Consider the following 17,524-nt stretch of genomic DNA (forward strand, 5'->3'; position numbering starts at 1 on the left):
GATTTTCACGTGCCAAATCACTCCGTACCAAGCTGGCCACGCGTAAGCACACGGAAGACCACGCTCCTGCCCAGAAGGCCGAACTACTGCCCCCCAGAGCCCCGAGCACGCTCCCACCTGCCATCTGCTGCTGCCTGACTGCCTGCTGCCCACGTGCACTGCCATTTGCTGCCTGCACATCAGCCAGGGGTGCTGTTGCTGTGACCACCCTTGCTGGAACCGAAGACTCCCGACTGGAATTCCATCGCTCCACAGCCCAGCCCCAGGACCCAGTTGCCCACCCACTCCTGCCTCTGGGGTTGTCATGTCGGGGCATACAACATCTGTGACCACTGACAACCCCCGGCCAGAGAGGCAGAGGGGCACCAGCTTCAGTGCCACCGAAGTTGGTGTCCTGGTGGAGCAAGTCCTGGGGCAGTATGATGCCCTCTTTGGAAGTTCCCACGCCGACAAGGAAGGACGGACTCGGATCTGGACTGACATCGTGACTGCCATCAACGCGGAGGGGGTGGCAGTCCGGGACTTACAACATGTCAGGAAGCGCTGGGAGGACTTCAGGTCCAGGACCCTGAACAAGGCCCGGCGCCTCTTGAAGGCAGCGGATGCCAAGGGGCGCCGGGGCCACTTGTCGGAAGAACAGATGGGGGTCCTGGATCGCATATCCCCAGCGCTCCACGTCCAGGTCCTAGAGAAGCAGAGCCGTCTGGAGTCGAGCGGTGAGTGTACATGCATCCTGGTTGTGAGCAGGGCGTGTGGTGATCATTCGCCATTGTGCCGGAGGCAGATCTGTTTGTATGGGGTGGAGTATGGGTGGGGGTGTACAGGGCCGTCGGGCTGACACATGCGAGGGCTGTAATGTGTGAGACATGGATGGTGCTTGTGTGTGTGGGCTTGCATGGCAAATGCAGTTGTGCGTGGACACATGTTTGGATGAATGTGTATGTAAGTAGACATGTCCGTGATGTCAGGCATGTATGTTGTTTTCGGCTGCATGTATGAGCACTGTGTACATGTGCATGTGTGTGTATTTGTCAAGGGTGCAACAGTGATGCTACATGGATGCATGTGACAGCGGAATGTGGAAGCCTGATTGGCAGATGTGACATGGATGCCCGTCTGAACAGTGCGACACTTGGCAGAGGTGTAGACATGCATGCAAGTGTGGTGGTGTGTGTACATGTGTGGTGCACTTCCTGTGTTGCATGTGATGTCTGGCTCCCCTTTGGCTGCTGATGCTGTTGTATGTGTAGGGATGGGGGTGGCAGTTGCAAAATGGCTGTGGTATGGCTCATGTGTGCCAGTTGCAATGACGTGTGTTGGGGATTGTGATGACATGTCTGAGGTTTGCCAATGCCACTCATGTGCAACTGTCATGCGTGTATGTGTCCATTGTACAGTGCCCTGATGCCTGTGTTTTGTTTCTCCCTGTCTGCAGCGTCAACTGATGAAGAGGGCGGAGAAGGTGCTGTGGCGCACAGCGGCGGGGATCTGACCGCCAGCCGGAGACGCAAGGCCCGGCTCCCCTCGCGTGTTGTCATCTCGTCGGGGAGTGAGGAGTCTGGTGCCGCGTCCCAGGCCGCAGCTGCCGGGGGGAGGTCCAAGAGGCGGAGGTTGCAGTTGGACTCCTTGGCAGCAGAAGGGGCAGCTGGGACCCCACAGGGCCCAACAGGGGAAGATGGCACGGAGTCATCCAGGTTGGTGGGGGGTTTGGTGGAGGAGGGGGCCGCGCAAGCACCAGAGACGGGGTCTGGAGGTGGGGATCCCACTGGTGCTAGTGGTGCAGTGCAGGACCAGGGACAGGAGGCAGCACAGGCGGCCGTGGAGGTGCCTGTGTGCAATCCTGTCCCCGATCCTGTCCCTGCATCATCTTGCACCAGCAGGGATGCCTACGTCCAGACCCGTTTTCAGGCAGGGGATGAGCTGACGTCAACTGGCCTTCCTCTGCCTGAGGACGTGGCCATCCAGGTCCGGGTTGAGCCTGTCCTGGCTGGTGTGGCGTTGCGTCAACGGGCCATGCGAGGTGACCTGCAGTCTTTTCATGGAGAGACTGCACGTCATCTCGAATGGCTCGTTGACCACGTCAGCCTGCTGGGACAGGTCACCCAGGCCGGATTTCTCCGTCTGATGGGGCTTGCTCCGACCCCCTCCTCAACTGGACCCCCTACGCGCCAGTCGTCCTCTGTGCCATCTTCCCACCCATCAGTCACCTGGGTGGCCTGTGGAGCTGCCTCTGACGGTGCGGCCAGGCTGGTGGAGGAGGCATCCCTGCCACAGGCGGGAGTCGGAGGTCCAGCAGGGGTGGCCACATCAACAAGTGCACCCCAGCCGGCGGAGGATATGCAGGCAGCAGGAGGCAGTGCATGGGCAGAGGCAGAGCAGCAGCAGCAGCAACATGTTGGGAGCCATGAAGGCTCGGGGCTTTCGACATCGGAGGGGCGGCCATCGGCCGGAGGGCAGGGGGACCCAGGACAGAGAGTGTCTTCCGTGTGGCAGCGGTTGGGCCACGCCATAGGTGCGGAGCGGCGGCGGGCGGAAGAGGCGCGGCTCACAATGGTCAGGGCGGAGAACTCCATGCGGAGGGCCCTGAGGCGGGCTGAGTGCCTCGAGGCAATCCGCAGGGGGTTGGAGGAGGACACAGCGTCGTCCCTGCGGACCCTCGGGGCCATGGAACTGGACCGCCTCCGGGACATCGAACAGGAGTTCGATGATGCCCTGGCCCGGGACACCACGGAGTGAGCCGCTGGACTAGCCCGCCGCCTTTGTATATAGTTATTTAGTTTTAGGTTTCCTTTCTTTCGAATTATGATTTGGAGTCGACGGACACTGCTCCACTTTTTGTGTATAGTTGATTTTTAGGTAGGTTTTTTTAGTAGGTTTCCTTTGTTCAGTTGGGCTCATGGACACTTGGTAGTTTTTTATACGGACATGCATGTTTTTTGTTCTCATTCACATTGTAGTTAGTTTTCTTTCTTTTGCATTCTTAATATTTTTTAATACAATTTTGTTAGCATAGGTAAGGTATCATCTCATTGGTTTCATGCATGTCATGTTGTGTGTTTTCCCATTATATTGCAACCATTGTGTGTGACGGACATGGGTTCATTAGCTTCATGAACATTGGGGGTGTAACATGTGATTTCCATTTCCATGTGGGTGAATGGGTTACTTGGTAGGGCTTTTTGGATGTGGAGGCTGTCCATTACGCACATGATTGGGGATTGTGAGCACCTGGTGGAGGCTGCCCCTGCACTGCTGGGGGGTGGGGGTGGTGGGAGACATGAGTGGGGGCCTGGTGGAGGCTGCCCCTGGTGGCTGGGTGGTGGGGGTGGTGGGACACATGTGTGGGGGCCTGGTGGAGGCTGCCCCTGCACTGCTGGGGGGTGGGGGTGGTGGGAGACATGAGTGGGGGCCTGCTGGAGGCTGCCCCTGCACTGCTGGGGGGTGGGGGTGGTGGGAGACATGAGTGGGGGCCTGGTGGGGGCTGGCCATGGTGGCTGGGGGGTGGAGGTGGTGGGAGACATAAGTGGGGGCCTGGTGGAGGCTGCCCCTGCACTGCCGGGGGGTGGGGGTGGTGGGACACATGAGTGGGGGCCTGCTGGAGGCTGCCCCTGCACTGCTGGGGGGTGGGGGTGGTGGGAGACATGAGTGGGGGCCTGCTGGAGGCTGCCCCTGGTGGCTAGGGGGTGGGGGAGATGGGAGACATGAGTGGGGGCCTGGTGGAGGCTGCCCCTGCACTGCTGGGGGGTGGGGGTGGTGGGAGACATGAGTGGGGGCCTGCTGGAGGCTGCCCCTGCACTGCTGGGGGGTGGGGGTGGTGGGAGACATGAGTGGGGGCCTGGTGGAGGCTGCCCCTGCACTGCTGGGGGGTGGGGGTGGTGGGAGACATGAGTGGGGGCCTGCTGGAGGCTGCCCCTGCACTGCTGGGGGGTGGGGGTGTTGGGAAACATGAGTGGGGGCCTGGTGGAGGCTGCCCCTGCACTGCTGGGGGCTGGGGGTGGTGGGAGACATGAGTGGGGGCCTGGTGGAGGCTGCCCCTGCACTGCTGGGGGGTGGGGGTGGTGGGAGACATGAGTGGGGGCCTGCTGGAGGCTGCCCCTGGTGGCTATGGGGTGGGGGTGGTAGTACACATGAGTGGGGGCCTGGTGGAGGCTGCCCCTGCACTGCTGGGGGGTGGGGGTGGTAGGAGACATGAGTGGGGGCCTGCTGGAGGCTGCCCCTGGTAGCTGGGGGGTGGGCGTAGTGGGACACATGAGTGGGGGCCTGGTGTAGGCTGCCCCTGGTGGCTGGGGGGTGGGGGTGGTGGTAGACATGAGTGGGGGCCTGCTGGAGGCTGCCCCTGCACTGCTGGGGGGTGGGGGTGGTGGGAGACATGCATTGTTGATCAGTAGTGCAAGGTGACATGTGGGTTGGCTGGGGGCATGCCCATGGTGGATGGGCTGCCTGCGGGACATGAGCAGGGGTGCAGGGTAGTCCCCCGTGGTGTGGGCTGCCTGCAGGGGCCGTGGAGGTTGTGGAGCGTACACCTGGGAGGACCCACTAGGCCAATTCACGTGTAGTACTCCCCAGAACCCCTGAAATACACGTACCCTGATGGAATAGCGTGTGCAACTTCCCGCGCACCCATGTAATACACGTACCCTGCTCGCACTGGCCCATTCGCGTGTGGAACTTCCCGCGCACCCCTGAAATGCACGTACCCTGCAGAATTCGCGTGTGGAACTTCCCGCGCACCCCTGAAATACACGTACCCTGCTCGCACTAGGCCAATCGCGTGTGGAACTTCCCGCGCACCCCTGAAATACACGTACCCTGCTCACACTGGCCCATTCGCGTGTGGAACTTCCCGCGCACCCCTGAAATGCACGTACCCTGCAGAATTCGCGTGTGGAACTTCCCGCGCACCCCTGAAATACACGTACCCTGCTCGCACTGGGCCAATCGCGTGTGGAACTTCCCGCGCACCCCTGAAATACACGTACCCTGCTCGCACTGGCCCATTCGCGTGTGGAACTTCCCGCGCACCCCTGAAATGCACGTACCCTGCAGAATTCACGTGTGGAACTTCCCGCGCACCTCTGAAATACACGTACCCTGCTCGCACTGGGCCATTCGCGTGTGGAACTTCCCCCGCACCCCTGAAATACACGTACCCTGCAGAATTCGCGTGTGGAACTTCCCGTGCACCCCTGAAATACACGTACCCTGCTCGCACTGGCCCAATCGCGTGTGGAACTTCCCGCGCACCCCTGAAATACACATACCCTGCTCGCACTGGGACTATCGCATGTGTAACTTCCCGCGCACCCCTGAAATACACGTACCCTGATGGAATCGCGTGTGGAACTTCCCGCGCACCCCTGAAATGCACGTACCCTGCAGAATTCGCGTGTGGAACTTCCCGCGCACCCCTGAAATACACGTACCCTGCTCGCACTGGGACTATCGCGTGTGGAACTTCCCGCGCACCCCTGAAATACACGTACCCTGCTCGCACTGGGACTATCGCGTGTGTAACTTCCCGCGCACCCCTGAAATACACGTACCCTGCTCGCACTGGGCCAATCGCGTGTGGTACTTCCTGCGCACCCCTGAAATACACGTACCCTGCTCGCACTGGCCCATTCGCGTGTGGAACTTCCCGCGCACCCCTGAAATCCACGTACCCGGCCAAATCGCGTGTGAGACTTCCCGCGCACCCCGGTATACACGCACACGTATTTTTTGTCAGCGGGTCCGTGTTTGTGGGTACCCCTTTGCACGTCATTTGTCCTGGAGGGCCACAGTATAGGACATTCATCATGGCAGTACATAGGTGCTATTTGTTGGTGCACCTTTTGGCGCACATTTCTTACAGCCGCAGAGACGCTACCGCCTGCTTTCTTGTGGTGGTCGTGTTTGTGCCTGTGCGCTGGTTTGAGCGTGCGCTTTTTTGCCCTATTCTATTCCATGAATACGTGTTGTAGGCTAGCGTGTGGGCGTTCCGCGCACTTGTGCCCTGTACTTCCCCCGTGACGCCCACGTTTTGCCAAGTTGTTCCCCATTCCGAGTGTTACGCCCGTGTTCCGCCTACTTTTGTTGCGTGCGCCGCGCTATGTGCGATTTTCGCTGTGGCCTGTGCTATTTTCGCTGTGACCTGGCGCACGCTGTTAGATGGCCTGTGCGCCAACGTGCGCCGCGCACTTTTTTATCGCACATCCGCTGGTTTTCTCGCGCACGGACTTCCATGAATCGATGTGCGCTGCTTTTCGTGCGATTTTCGCACTTGCACTGCGATTTTTGCTATTCCACTGCGATTCGCACGTTTTTGCCCACTTGCGCCGCGCTAATTATTCCATGAATCGGCCTGTCAGTCTCTCGTTATAAACACATCCATGGCCCGAATATCCTAACCATTCACTGGATTTCGGTAAAATTCCACTAGTATCTTCAGCTAATTCAAAGTAATGATACTTTAGCGTAATTCTACCATAGCTAGACCCAGGATTTTCACTAAGAAACACAATTCGCTTCACTCCACAGGAGTTCCTGCCAATCTGCACTGCATTAAATGCAGAATCTTCATCCAGCTCTTTTTTCGCCTGGTTTCACCTACTTTACCAGGTACTTTTACTTTATACCAACCCTCCATTGCTATTCGATATATACTACAGACAGCAGAGGTAATCACTTCCCCCCTTTTTCCTAGACAATAAGGATCCATGCAAATGTTGGCAGTACAAAGCACGGCAGCCGCCCATTCATTTTGAGTCTTAAAGACGACAGATCAAGGTAGGTCCTTGGTTTGCAGCTCCACTTTTAATTATTAACCTCTTGGTCACTCACCACTGACACATATCATGTCATCCATTTTTATAGGTACTCTTCAGTACCCGGTCCTTAAATATACTCGTCCTGATGACAGTTCGGTCCCTTCAGACAAATTGACAAGATACAGCACCCGCTGAGGGTCATTGATATTCCGAACCAGAAACACCAAATACATGTGTCGACAATAATGGCGTACTACTATCATTAAGTAGTACAGAAATCTGCAAAATTATTGTTACTAACTCTCACAACAATGTTTAGCTCAACATATCATTGTGTATTTTTGCCCTCTTGGGCTCATGTACATCTATTTTAAGGCTTTTTTCGAGTTACAGGCCTACCAACCTTTAGATGTTTGTCCAATAAATTTATTTTGAATACACTTTGCTCTTTGTTTGACCATGTTTACTGGCTAGTATTTGTTTAGCCTAGCTTTTTGCTGCAACTCGGATCCATCCCTAACTACGTCTAGGCAGGGGTAGCTTCTGACTCCTCTGCCCCATGGCAGGACAAAGACTGATATGTTTGGGATATTTCTTCTCTGTGAAAGATAGTGAGCTAAAGACTCTGGGTAAGTCCCATAACCAGGACTAATGTCTGGCAGAGGGACACCCAGGACCCCCCTTGTTAAGTTGCAGTTGGGGATTAACAAACACTGGGAGGGTATTTAATTTGATGTCATCAAATCTCCCTCCTACCCTGTTGTGTTCGGCCTACCCTGGCTAATTCACCACAATTCACACATCAACTGGGAAACTCGACCGTTAGTGTTTGCACCCTCTTGTTGTACATGTGGATGTTGTACCAAAGCAATTCTACAGGCTCCTTAGACAGTCACTTGGCCTTGTCATGGGGAAGTAACGACTCGTCTTTGTTTGGTCAGTTCTGTTCCATTTTTTTATTATGAGTACGGTCATGTGTTTGCAGAACCCGTGGATATTCCTTTGCCTCCACACAGACCCTTCGATTGCTCCATCTGATTGTTACTCGACACCCTGATTCCCCATGGAAAAGTGTATTCGCTGTCCCAATCAGAGAAAATGGTTCTGCAACTCTACAAAAACAAAAAACTCTACATAGAGGAATGCCTCAACAAGGGATACATTGTTCCGTCTATTTCTCCTGCAGGATTTCTTTTGTTTTTTTGTCCAAAAGAAAGGGGGAACACTCTGTCAATGTATTGATTACCATCAATTGAATGACACTACGCGGAAGGACAGGTATCCATTATCGTTAATTCGTGACATCCTGGAATCTCTACATACTGCCCGTGTCTACTCAAAACTGGATCTGGGAGGGGCCTACCATCTGGTATGGATAAATGAAGGGGACAAGTGGAAGACGGTCTTCAAGACTTCATATGGGCATTACGAATATCGGGTCATGCCGTTCGGCTTGTGTAATGCCCTGGCCGTCTTCCAGCATTTGATCGACTACATTTTCTCTGATTTAATCAGTGTCATAGGTTGGGATATATCTCGATGACATCCTAATCGTTTCAGCTACCTTAGAGGAACACATCTGACATGTCAAGGAGGTTTTGCTGAGGCTGTCCAACAACCACTTATTTGCCAAGGCGGAAACTGCCTCTTTCATCAGTACAAGACGGAATTTCCTCATTATGTGGTCAGTAGTTCCAGAATACACATTGACCCTGTCAAAATACACACAATCCAGACATGGAAACGGCTGCACATTGTGAAGTCCCTTCAAAGTTTTTGGTCTTTACCATTTTTATCTGTGTTCTATTCCACATTTCTCTCGTTCGGGGGCTGCTTTGTTTTGCCTGATTAGTAACAAGACGCCTTATATTCAGGGTGGCCATGTTGAGTCTGCTTTTTGTGATCTGAAGGAGGCATTTGTTTAGTTTAGTTTAGTTTAGTTTAGTTTCTTTATTTGTACCGTGCACCGAACCCTCAGGTAACTGGGTGCCAAAAAGCTTAAGCGAATGTTACAGACAATTTACAACAACAACAAAAACAACAATAAATGCTGGTCGACCAAGGTTACATGGGGGTCGTGAATTAAGAGAATCAATTCCAATACCAGGCTGCTGGTGATACAGAAAGACAAAAAGAGATTAAGCAGGCAGGTATATTGACAGGTGACATAGCCGATCAACAGTGTTTCTTACCGAGGAGCCAACTCTTTACTTTATCTCTAAAGGTCCAGGATGAGGGTTCCATTCTAAGACTTAGGGGTAAGGCATCCCACTGTTTGGCTGCTAACACAGGAAAGCTCGCTCCCCCCGCTCTTTTTAGGTGGAATCTAGGGACGGTAAGGCAATGTGAGTGCACAGCCCTTGTCTGTCTAGCTGTTTGGTGTTTGTTGACTTTGTCTGCCAAGTACGTCGGGGTGGAATTTGATAGGCATTTGTGGGTGATGACGAGCGTGCGAAGGGCAATTTTATCCCGTACTGGAAGCTAGTGGGCATTCTGACTGAAGCTAGTGATGTGAGTAGATCTCGGGATGCTTAATGCTGATCTTAAGGCATTATTTTGAAGGACCTGGAGTTTGTTGAGGTTCCGTTCAGAAGTGCCTAGGAAGAGGGTTTTGCAGTAGTCAATTTTGGACAACACTAGAACCCTGGCTAAGGTAATGCAGCTACTATGTGAGAAGAATGACTTGCAGGCGTTAACCAGCTTGTTAGTGTAGGCAGTAATAGAAGCGGTGGCATTCACTTGCTTTTTGAGAGAGAGGGTAGAGTCTAAGTATACTCCCAGGGTTTTGATTTCTTTGGCCACTTTGATCGGGTTTCCATCGATGTTGATGAATGCATAGCGAGGGTCTAATTTGTTAAGGCTTGTTTGGGAACCGACGATCAGAAGCTCGTTTTTTTGCCGTTGAGGCAAAGGCTGTGGTATGCTATCCATGCCTGGATTTCCAAGTATATCTCTTTATAATCCGTTTATAATCATCTTCATAGCACCCTGATAGTGTAATGAGAACCTGGGTGTCATCTGCGTAATTTGTGTATGTAAAACCCAGGTTATCAAGACGGTCAAAAAGGAGCTTAGTGAAGAGGTTATAAAGCGTTGGCGAGACGCACAAAGCTTGCGGTACGCCGCAGTGGATAGGAATTGGGTCAGCTGAGGCTGATGGTGCAAAGACTCTGGTAGTGTGATTGGACAGGAATGACTGTATCCAGGTAGAGGCGTTGCTGGAGAAGGCAGCTGCTGTAGACAGGTGATCAGTGAGGATCTGGTGATGGACAAGATTGAATGCTGCTGATAGATCTAACAGCAGGAGCATGGCTAGTTTACCAGGCTAGCTTACCATTGTCCTTGGCCTCATCATTTGCAGTTTTAGGTTCAAGAGAGCTGTTTCGGTTCCATGCCTTGGCCTAAAGCCCGATTGTCTGAGGCCCAGTAAGTGTCAGGTGAGTACAAAGGCAGTTAATATGGCAATGGAAATGTGCACAAGATCACACAGCTTTGAGTCAAACAACATGCACACAGGAACCAAGACACATGTATACTAAAACCCAGGAGTGCAAATAGAGTGTGACAACAATACAAATCTATAAAAAGGGATGTGGGGTAAGCACTTAGAAGCTCCTTATGGTTACAAGGAAAGTCAGCAAGCTCCTCACCCACAATTGCTGTTACAGGTACTGACAGCCCTAAACCCACAACGACAAGATCTGTGAGCTAACACTCTTGATTGTATTGAATAAGGTAACTTAAAAACAGTACTCACAAGGACCAGAAATACCACTGGAATGTCAGCGTGCCTACGAACCCTGTTGATCATATAGGGACCCAGAAAGGCTATAACAGCAATTGGAGGTTAACTAAAAACATAAGACTCAAGGCCAGGGGCAAGTAGGAATAGTGATGACAGAATAGTTAGGAAAATATCGACATTCACACAGGAGCTAGCTACAACAGCACACCACACCTAATAATCAATGGGAAATAAATGCAGAAGTGCAAAGGAAAACCTGGAATGGATTCCAAGAGAGAGTAAAGGAACAGGAGCAGAGAAAATGTAATTACAAAGGCAAATCTCCCCACCCATCCAAGGGAAAAGGCAGGAAGCTAAATCTATAAAGAGGAAAGACTAAAGCATCAAGGTTTACAGCAGCAAAGGCAAAGTCAAAGAAATATAGTACACAGGCAACCTGGGCGGCACCAAAAAGGAAAGCACTGACAAATCCTGCCTGCATATAGAGGAAGACAGAAAGGGAACCTAGGAAGCTGAAATCAATTGAGCACATTCAATTCGAAATCCAGGGAACAAGGAACAAGAAATAGAAGCTAGGGACTAGGCACAAAGCTAAGAACAAGGAACAAGGAACACTGCATCAATGACCAGCGCTGGACTGAAGCAAACTGAGGCTTTTAAAGCTGCTTAACGAGCACATGCCTCAGGTGTGCTGCTTTCTGCACCTGCAGCCACAGGTGTTGCTTATCCTCCACCCAACCTTGTCCTGCAAGTGTGGAGAAGAACCAGTGGGCCAGGCATTCTGGGAAGCATAGTCATTTGATTAAAGAAGCATGCTGGCTGCCAAATACCTGGAATGGATCCGGAAGGGTAGTAGCTTGGAAAATAAGGATTTAGCGCTCCCAATTCATCACAGCACTGTAGCATAAGGTTCAGAAGAAAAGTCCAGTAGGGAATAAACCCCAAATCATGCCCCCAAGTGTTGGGAACGTGAGCAAAGGGAGCGAGTCATGACAGTATACCCCCTCCCACGGCCGTCTTCTGGTGCCCGCCAAACGCACGAGGCATCTTCTTTCCATGATCGGAGTGCTTTTTCTCTGGAGGTGGCACTGATGGAAATGGTGGCCTGTGGGCAAAGGCAGATGGACTGGAATAAATAGAATCAGGCTGCAGTCTAGAAGAGTGATAGGCAGGCTTCTGGTGAGGAAGATACTCATGGGTCGAAGAAAGGCATGAATGACTTGCATGATCTGAAGCAGAGTTGGAAGGCCCAGGAAACTCAGTCACTGGGAGCGGACGCTTATAAGTCTTTGAGGAGGGAGGCAGGCTAGTGCAAAATGCATTAGACAATGGTAGACGCTCTGTTAGCCTTTCTGCCAAGAGCGGACATGCGGGAGGTGAAGAAATTGCAGGTTTCAGGAAATGTTTATGTTCAGCAATTAAACAAGGTGGCAGCTGAGGTAGAGGTTCGGATTTTCTTCTGTCATCCATCTGGGAAAAGGCTTGTGGTTGAAAGTGACTAAGGTTTGACTGCACATGTTCTACGCCTTGGAGGCCTGGAAGTCCAATGGGTTGTACGAGGTTGGCACTCCTGGTGACAGTCGTGTAGCCACTTTGTTGCGCATGGGATACAACAGCAGGGACATTTGGCATACTAATAGGAGTGATACACACAGTACTTGGTATATCAGGCACACTTGCAGCAGGAGCAATAACAGGCACATTTTGAACTGCAGAAGTCATTCCCTTCCTTTGGCTACTAACAACCAACTGGTGCTGCTTGGCAGAATTCTGTTGCACAAGTCGTGCAAGTAATACACCGGTCTACACCACACCCTGTGCACACCCAGGTGAGTGGGTCTGGCCCACCACTTGGCCCACGGGCAAGCTGACAGCCATTTGCTGGACAGGACCCTGGAGCTGAGAAGCAGTCCTACCTTGCACGTAATTCAACTGTGTTAAGGACTGGTGTTGCTCCTGGGGTTGAGAGTACACAAAGTGCTGAGCTTGACTCACGGGGATGGTGGACTGTGGCACAGACAGGCCCGCCTGAGGCCTTGCCCCCATTCCATTGTGTCCAGGCACCTGTAGCTGCATGGAACCACCGTACAATGCCCCTCCCGCAGGCTGCTGACCAATGAGGAAGTGCTGCTTCTGGGGGTGCGTGCCCGTCCTCTCCATCTGGCTCATGTGTGGTCCGGCACCAAAGGAGCTGTCAACCGGCTGATCCGAACCGGCCCCCGGATGCGAACCGCCCAGCCCACTATCCCGGTCGGCTATTTGTTCAGCGACTGGGCCGTGGCGGATGATGTCCATCTCCCTCTCGTAATACTCCAGGCAAGTCCAGTGGCCTCGCCTGTAAGCCTCTCCCGAGCTGTGGTCCACCTTGATGTCTCTGAAGCGAGAGCTGGCAAAAGTCTCAAACTCAGATGCTGCATATTCAGGAGGCTCTGATGCTAAAGTCAAGCAATTGGGAGAATCGTCTTGTGTAAAAGGCAGGCATTCTGGTGATCCCCCTGAAGCATACGAAGGGCAGGCTGTACGTTCACTAGCAATAAATGGTTGGGATTCAGGAGGAATCCCTGGAGCAGAAGAAAATGCAGCAGGATTTTACTGTGTAGACAGGTATACCTATGATATTGACAGCAAGGCTAAGCAGGATACAGGTGTCTCATGAACTGAAGTCAACAAGCAGCAGGTTCTGGGACTGAAGACATGCACTTATGATGGACTAAAGGATGCTCTCTGGCTGAAGGATGATCTGCTGGATGAGTCACTGTAGCTGAAGACAGGCATGCCAGAGGAAATTTTGAGGCTGAAGGAATGCAAGCTGGAGCCATCTCGGTAGCTGAAGACAAACATGTCAAGGTCTTTGGGACTGACCACGTGCATGGTGGAGGCTCTTGAGTTAATGGCAGATATGAAAGCGGTTCATTGATTGAAGACACATTTTCCAAAGATGACTGCAGAGCTGTGGAATGAATCATAGAAGAGTCAATGGTTGTAGGAGGACAGACAGAAGTCTCAGAAGTCGACTGACACATTTGTTGCTCAGGAATGGAGGGCACCTTTAGGGCAGTAGACTCCTTAGCACCAGTAACCAAAGACTGAGCTGTACCCTTGCAGTCCCTTTCCTTAGTGGATGACACAGAGTCTCTTTTTTTGTAGAAGTCAAATTCAACCAGAGGAATCACCATAGTAAAGTCTCTGTTAATCAGGATTTATGTAATTGTCCATTCATCTGTCTTAGCTTCTGAAAGTGGCAGATTAACAATCAACAGTTCAGGAATCGCCTGCCAGGTTCTTGGTTCTGTATACTGTGGAATGCGTCCATCAGAACATGAAATCTGTACTGTCTCTAACTATTCGTTGTGATTAAAATTGGCAGATGGAAGAGTGAACCCAGAGGTAACATCGTTTTCCACATCAGCTTGAACATCTACTTCAGTCTCAGCAGCTGTATCAAGAGCAGGGCCTAAGCCTCCTGTAGTGATTGAATCTGTGTATGCCACCCTTGTGGATTGTGTTTGGAAATCAGAAGCTTGCATGTTTGCTAGCTCTGGGTTATGACGAGCTGCTACACTGGAAATCTTAGGTAAAGGAGTGCCTAGTAAATCTTCAGCTAACTGCATTCCCTGACAAACAGCAGGACAATTGTCAGAAACTGTGCTCTGATTAAGCGCAGTGCTAGAAGAAAGATTTTCACTCCCAATAGATCTTCCATGTTGACGAATATCATGGTTTACTAAAGTCTCTGCACTCAGGGACTGAACAGTGTTCAGTTCATCAACATCAACGGATAAAGCCTGAGGTGTATTAAGTAAAGACTGCAAGGTTTTATTCTCCTCTAGTAAGGACATGAATTCTTGCCTTAACTCCTCAAGCTTAGCTTTTAGCATGCCCTGCATTAACTGTACATCACCATTAGTAGGCACAGTGGGAGGCATGGTGTCATCAGGGCTGGATCCTGCACTAGCAATCTGGCTATGCACCGATTGTACATTGTCATTTACTGCTTGCAGGTTCTGTGATTTATTCTTTCTCTTATCATTTGGTCTGTGTTTCCCTTAAGCAAACTATTGACATCAGACCTCTTGACATTAGGGACTACAGTAAGTACTTGTGCAGAGGAGCATGCTACAGACTGAGGGTCGAAAACAGAAGTTATGTTTGTATCCTGAAAACTGTTCAATCTGAAAGGAAGCATAACTGGAATCATGGGGTTCAACAACAGAGGTATTTTTGTGTTATAAGCCTAACAGTGTGTTGTTTTCTGCTGCTAAGGCTTGTGCTGACATAGAATCTGGGTCAGAATAAAAGACCGAACTAGGATCAGGCAATGTAAGATGGGCCATCCTGTGGGAAAAATATTCTGCACGTAAATGCCCATTAGTGACAAGGAGTTCATGTATGTCAGGACTAGTGATTTGATTTTCACAGGTAAATGTAGGGGAAGCTTTCTGTATAAACCTATTACAGGCCTTGCTGCCTTTCTTTCTTAATTCTGCCATATTCAATGGGAATAGTAGGCTGGTCATTCTGTCAGGTGAGTACAAAGGCAGTGAATATGGCAATGGAAATGTGCACAAGATCACGCAGCTTTGAGTCAAACAACATGCACACAGGAACCAAGACAGATGTATACTAAAACCCAGGAGTGCAAATAGAGTGTGACAACAATACAAATATATGAAAAGGGAAGTGGGGTAAGCACTTAGAAGCTCCTTATGGTTACAAGGAAAGTCGGCAAGCTCCTTACCCACAATTGCTGTTACAGGTACTGACAGTCCTAAGCCCACGTACAGGGCAAGCAACGACAGGATCTGTGAGCTAACACTCTTGATTGTATTGAATAAGGTAACTTAAAAACAGTACTCACAAGGACAAGAAATACCACTTGAATGTCAGCAAGCCCACGAACCTGTTGATAAAACAGGGACCCAGAAAGGCTATAACAGCAATGGGAGGTTAACTAAAAACATAAGACTCAAGACAAGGGGCAAGTAGGAATAGTGATTACAGATTAGTTAGGAAAATATCAACATTCACACAGGGGCTAGCTACAACAGCACATCACACCTAATAATCAATGAGAAATAAATGCAGAAGTGCAAAGGAAGACCTGGAATGGATTCCAAGAGAAAGTAAAGGAACAGGAGCAGCACAAATGTCATTACAAAGGCAAACCTCCCCACCCATCCAAGGAAAAAGGCAGGAAGCTAAATCTATAAAGAGGAAAGACTAAAGCATCAAGGTTTACAGCAGCAAGGTCAAAGTCAAAGAAATATAGAACACAGGCAACCTGGGCTTCACCAAAAAGGAAAACACTGACAAATGCTGCCTGCAAACAAAGGAAGACAGAAAGGGAACCTAGGAAGCAGAAATCAATTAAGCACATGAAACAAGGAACAAGGAACAAGGAACAAGGAACACTGCATCAATGACCAACGCTGGACTGAAGCAAACTGAGGCTTTTAAAGCTGCTTAACGAGCACACGCCTCAGTTGTGCTGCTTGCTGCACCTGCAGCCACAGGTGTTACCTATCCTCCACCCAACCTTGTCCTGCAAGGGTGGAGATGAAGCAGTGGGCCGGCATTCTGGGAAGCATAGTAATTTGATTAAAGAAGCATGCTGGCTGCCAAAAACCTGGAATGGATCCGGAAGGGAAGTAGCTTGGAAAATAAGTATTTAGCGCTCCCAATTCATCACAGCACTGTAGCATAAGGTTTGGAAGAAAAGTCCAGTAGGGAATAAACCCCAAATAATGCCCCCAAGTGGTGGGAATGGGAGAGAAGGGAGCGAGTCATGACAGAAAGTTATAGTCTTCCAAGTGTTTCTGGATTTGAAGATAGGCTACTCTATCTAAAATATTTAGGATGTAGGGAACGGTGGTGATGGGTCTGTAATTGGTAAGGGTATTAGGGTCTAGGTTAGGTTTTTTTAAGAGTGGCATGACCCACTCATGACCCTCCTTAAGTTTGTTGGGTACTGTGCTAGTCTCGAAGGAGGAGTTAATTAATGCAGAGATGAAAGGGGCCAAGTCCTCATGGCCTTCCTGAATGATTGCCGCTGGGCAGATATCTCCTTGGCACCTAGAGGGTTTGAGGCTTTTAATGATCTTTTCCACTTCTTTGGCAGAGACCGGTGAGAAGGAGAAAGATGGGCAGTCGGGGACACAGTCGATCGGAGGAGGAGTAGGGTTGGCGTTCTTGGCCAGGCTGTTCATTTTTTGCTAAATTTTAGATTGGAGCATAGCAATATTGTCTGCGAGAGCTTTCTGTGTATTAGCACACTAGACTGTGTCTTTCACACATGTATCCGATGGTGCTGGGGACTCAAGTTCCCTGAGAATGCTGAAGAGTGCTTTAGTTTTGGAATTGGCATTGAGGATTCGGTTGTCATAGGTTTCCTTTTTTGCCTTGAGGATAGCAGATTTGTAGGAGGAAGCAGCTGAAGTGAATAGCGCCTTGTTAGTGGAGTTGGGCAAATTACTCCATAATGATACTGCCGTTCTTTGGGTGTTCGGAGGATTTTTAGTCCAGGGGTGAACCATTTGTTGAGATGGGCTATTGGTTTAGCTTTGCATAGTTTAATGGGGGCGATGCTGTTCACAGCAGCCTCAAGTGTATTATTGTAGAGGTCGACTAGCTTGTTAGAGTCCAGATCCTTGTAGTTGGCTGTGTCTAGGATGTTCTGTATCAGGGGACGTAAGCTTTGGAGCGTTATGTTTTGGTTGCTTCTGGCGAGGAGTTGCGGGGCAATATGGGGATTTGGAGGGGTGGGTGCATTCCCCTGGATGGTAAAGGAAATGAAGTGATGGTCAGACCAGGCGGTGGGTTCATTTTGAAGGATGGTGGTAGAGCAGTTGAGGTCTGCCAGCCAATCCAATGTTCTTCCTTTATTGTGCGTCAGAGCCGTGATGTGGTGGTTCAAGCTGAGCTGGGAGATTGAGTTTTCCAGAGCTGTGGCATTGCAGTCATTAGAGTCAAGGAGGCCTAGGTTAAAGTCACCAAGAGGTATTATATGTGACCCTGGTTTTGTGTTATTGGT

At 50.7% G+C, this 17,524-nt stretch overlaps 1 protein-coding gene across 2 annotated transcripts in view; it reads left to right on the forward strand.

The window, feature by feature from the left end:
• LOC138497680 (carbonic anhydrase 13-like) overlaps nt 1-17,524 on the forward strand; it is a 1,250,189-nt gene that overhangs the window by 964,012 nt on the left and 268,653 nt on the right. The gene's annotated exons all lie outside the window — the stretch shown is intronic.

The sequence above is a fragment of the Ambystoma mexicanum genome, chromosome 5q (genome assembly GCF_040938575.1).
Source record: "Ambystoma mexicanum isolate Mex_15411 chromosome 5q, UKY_AmexF1_1, whole genome shotgun sequence".
Classification (NCBI taxonomy): Eukaryota; Metazoa; Chordata; class Amphibia; order Caudata; family Ambystomatidae; genus Ambystoma; species Ambystoma mexicanum.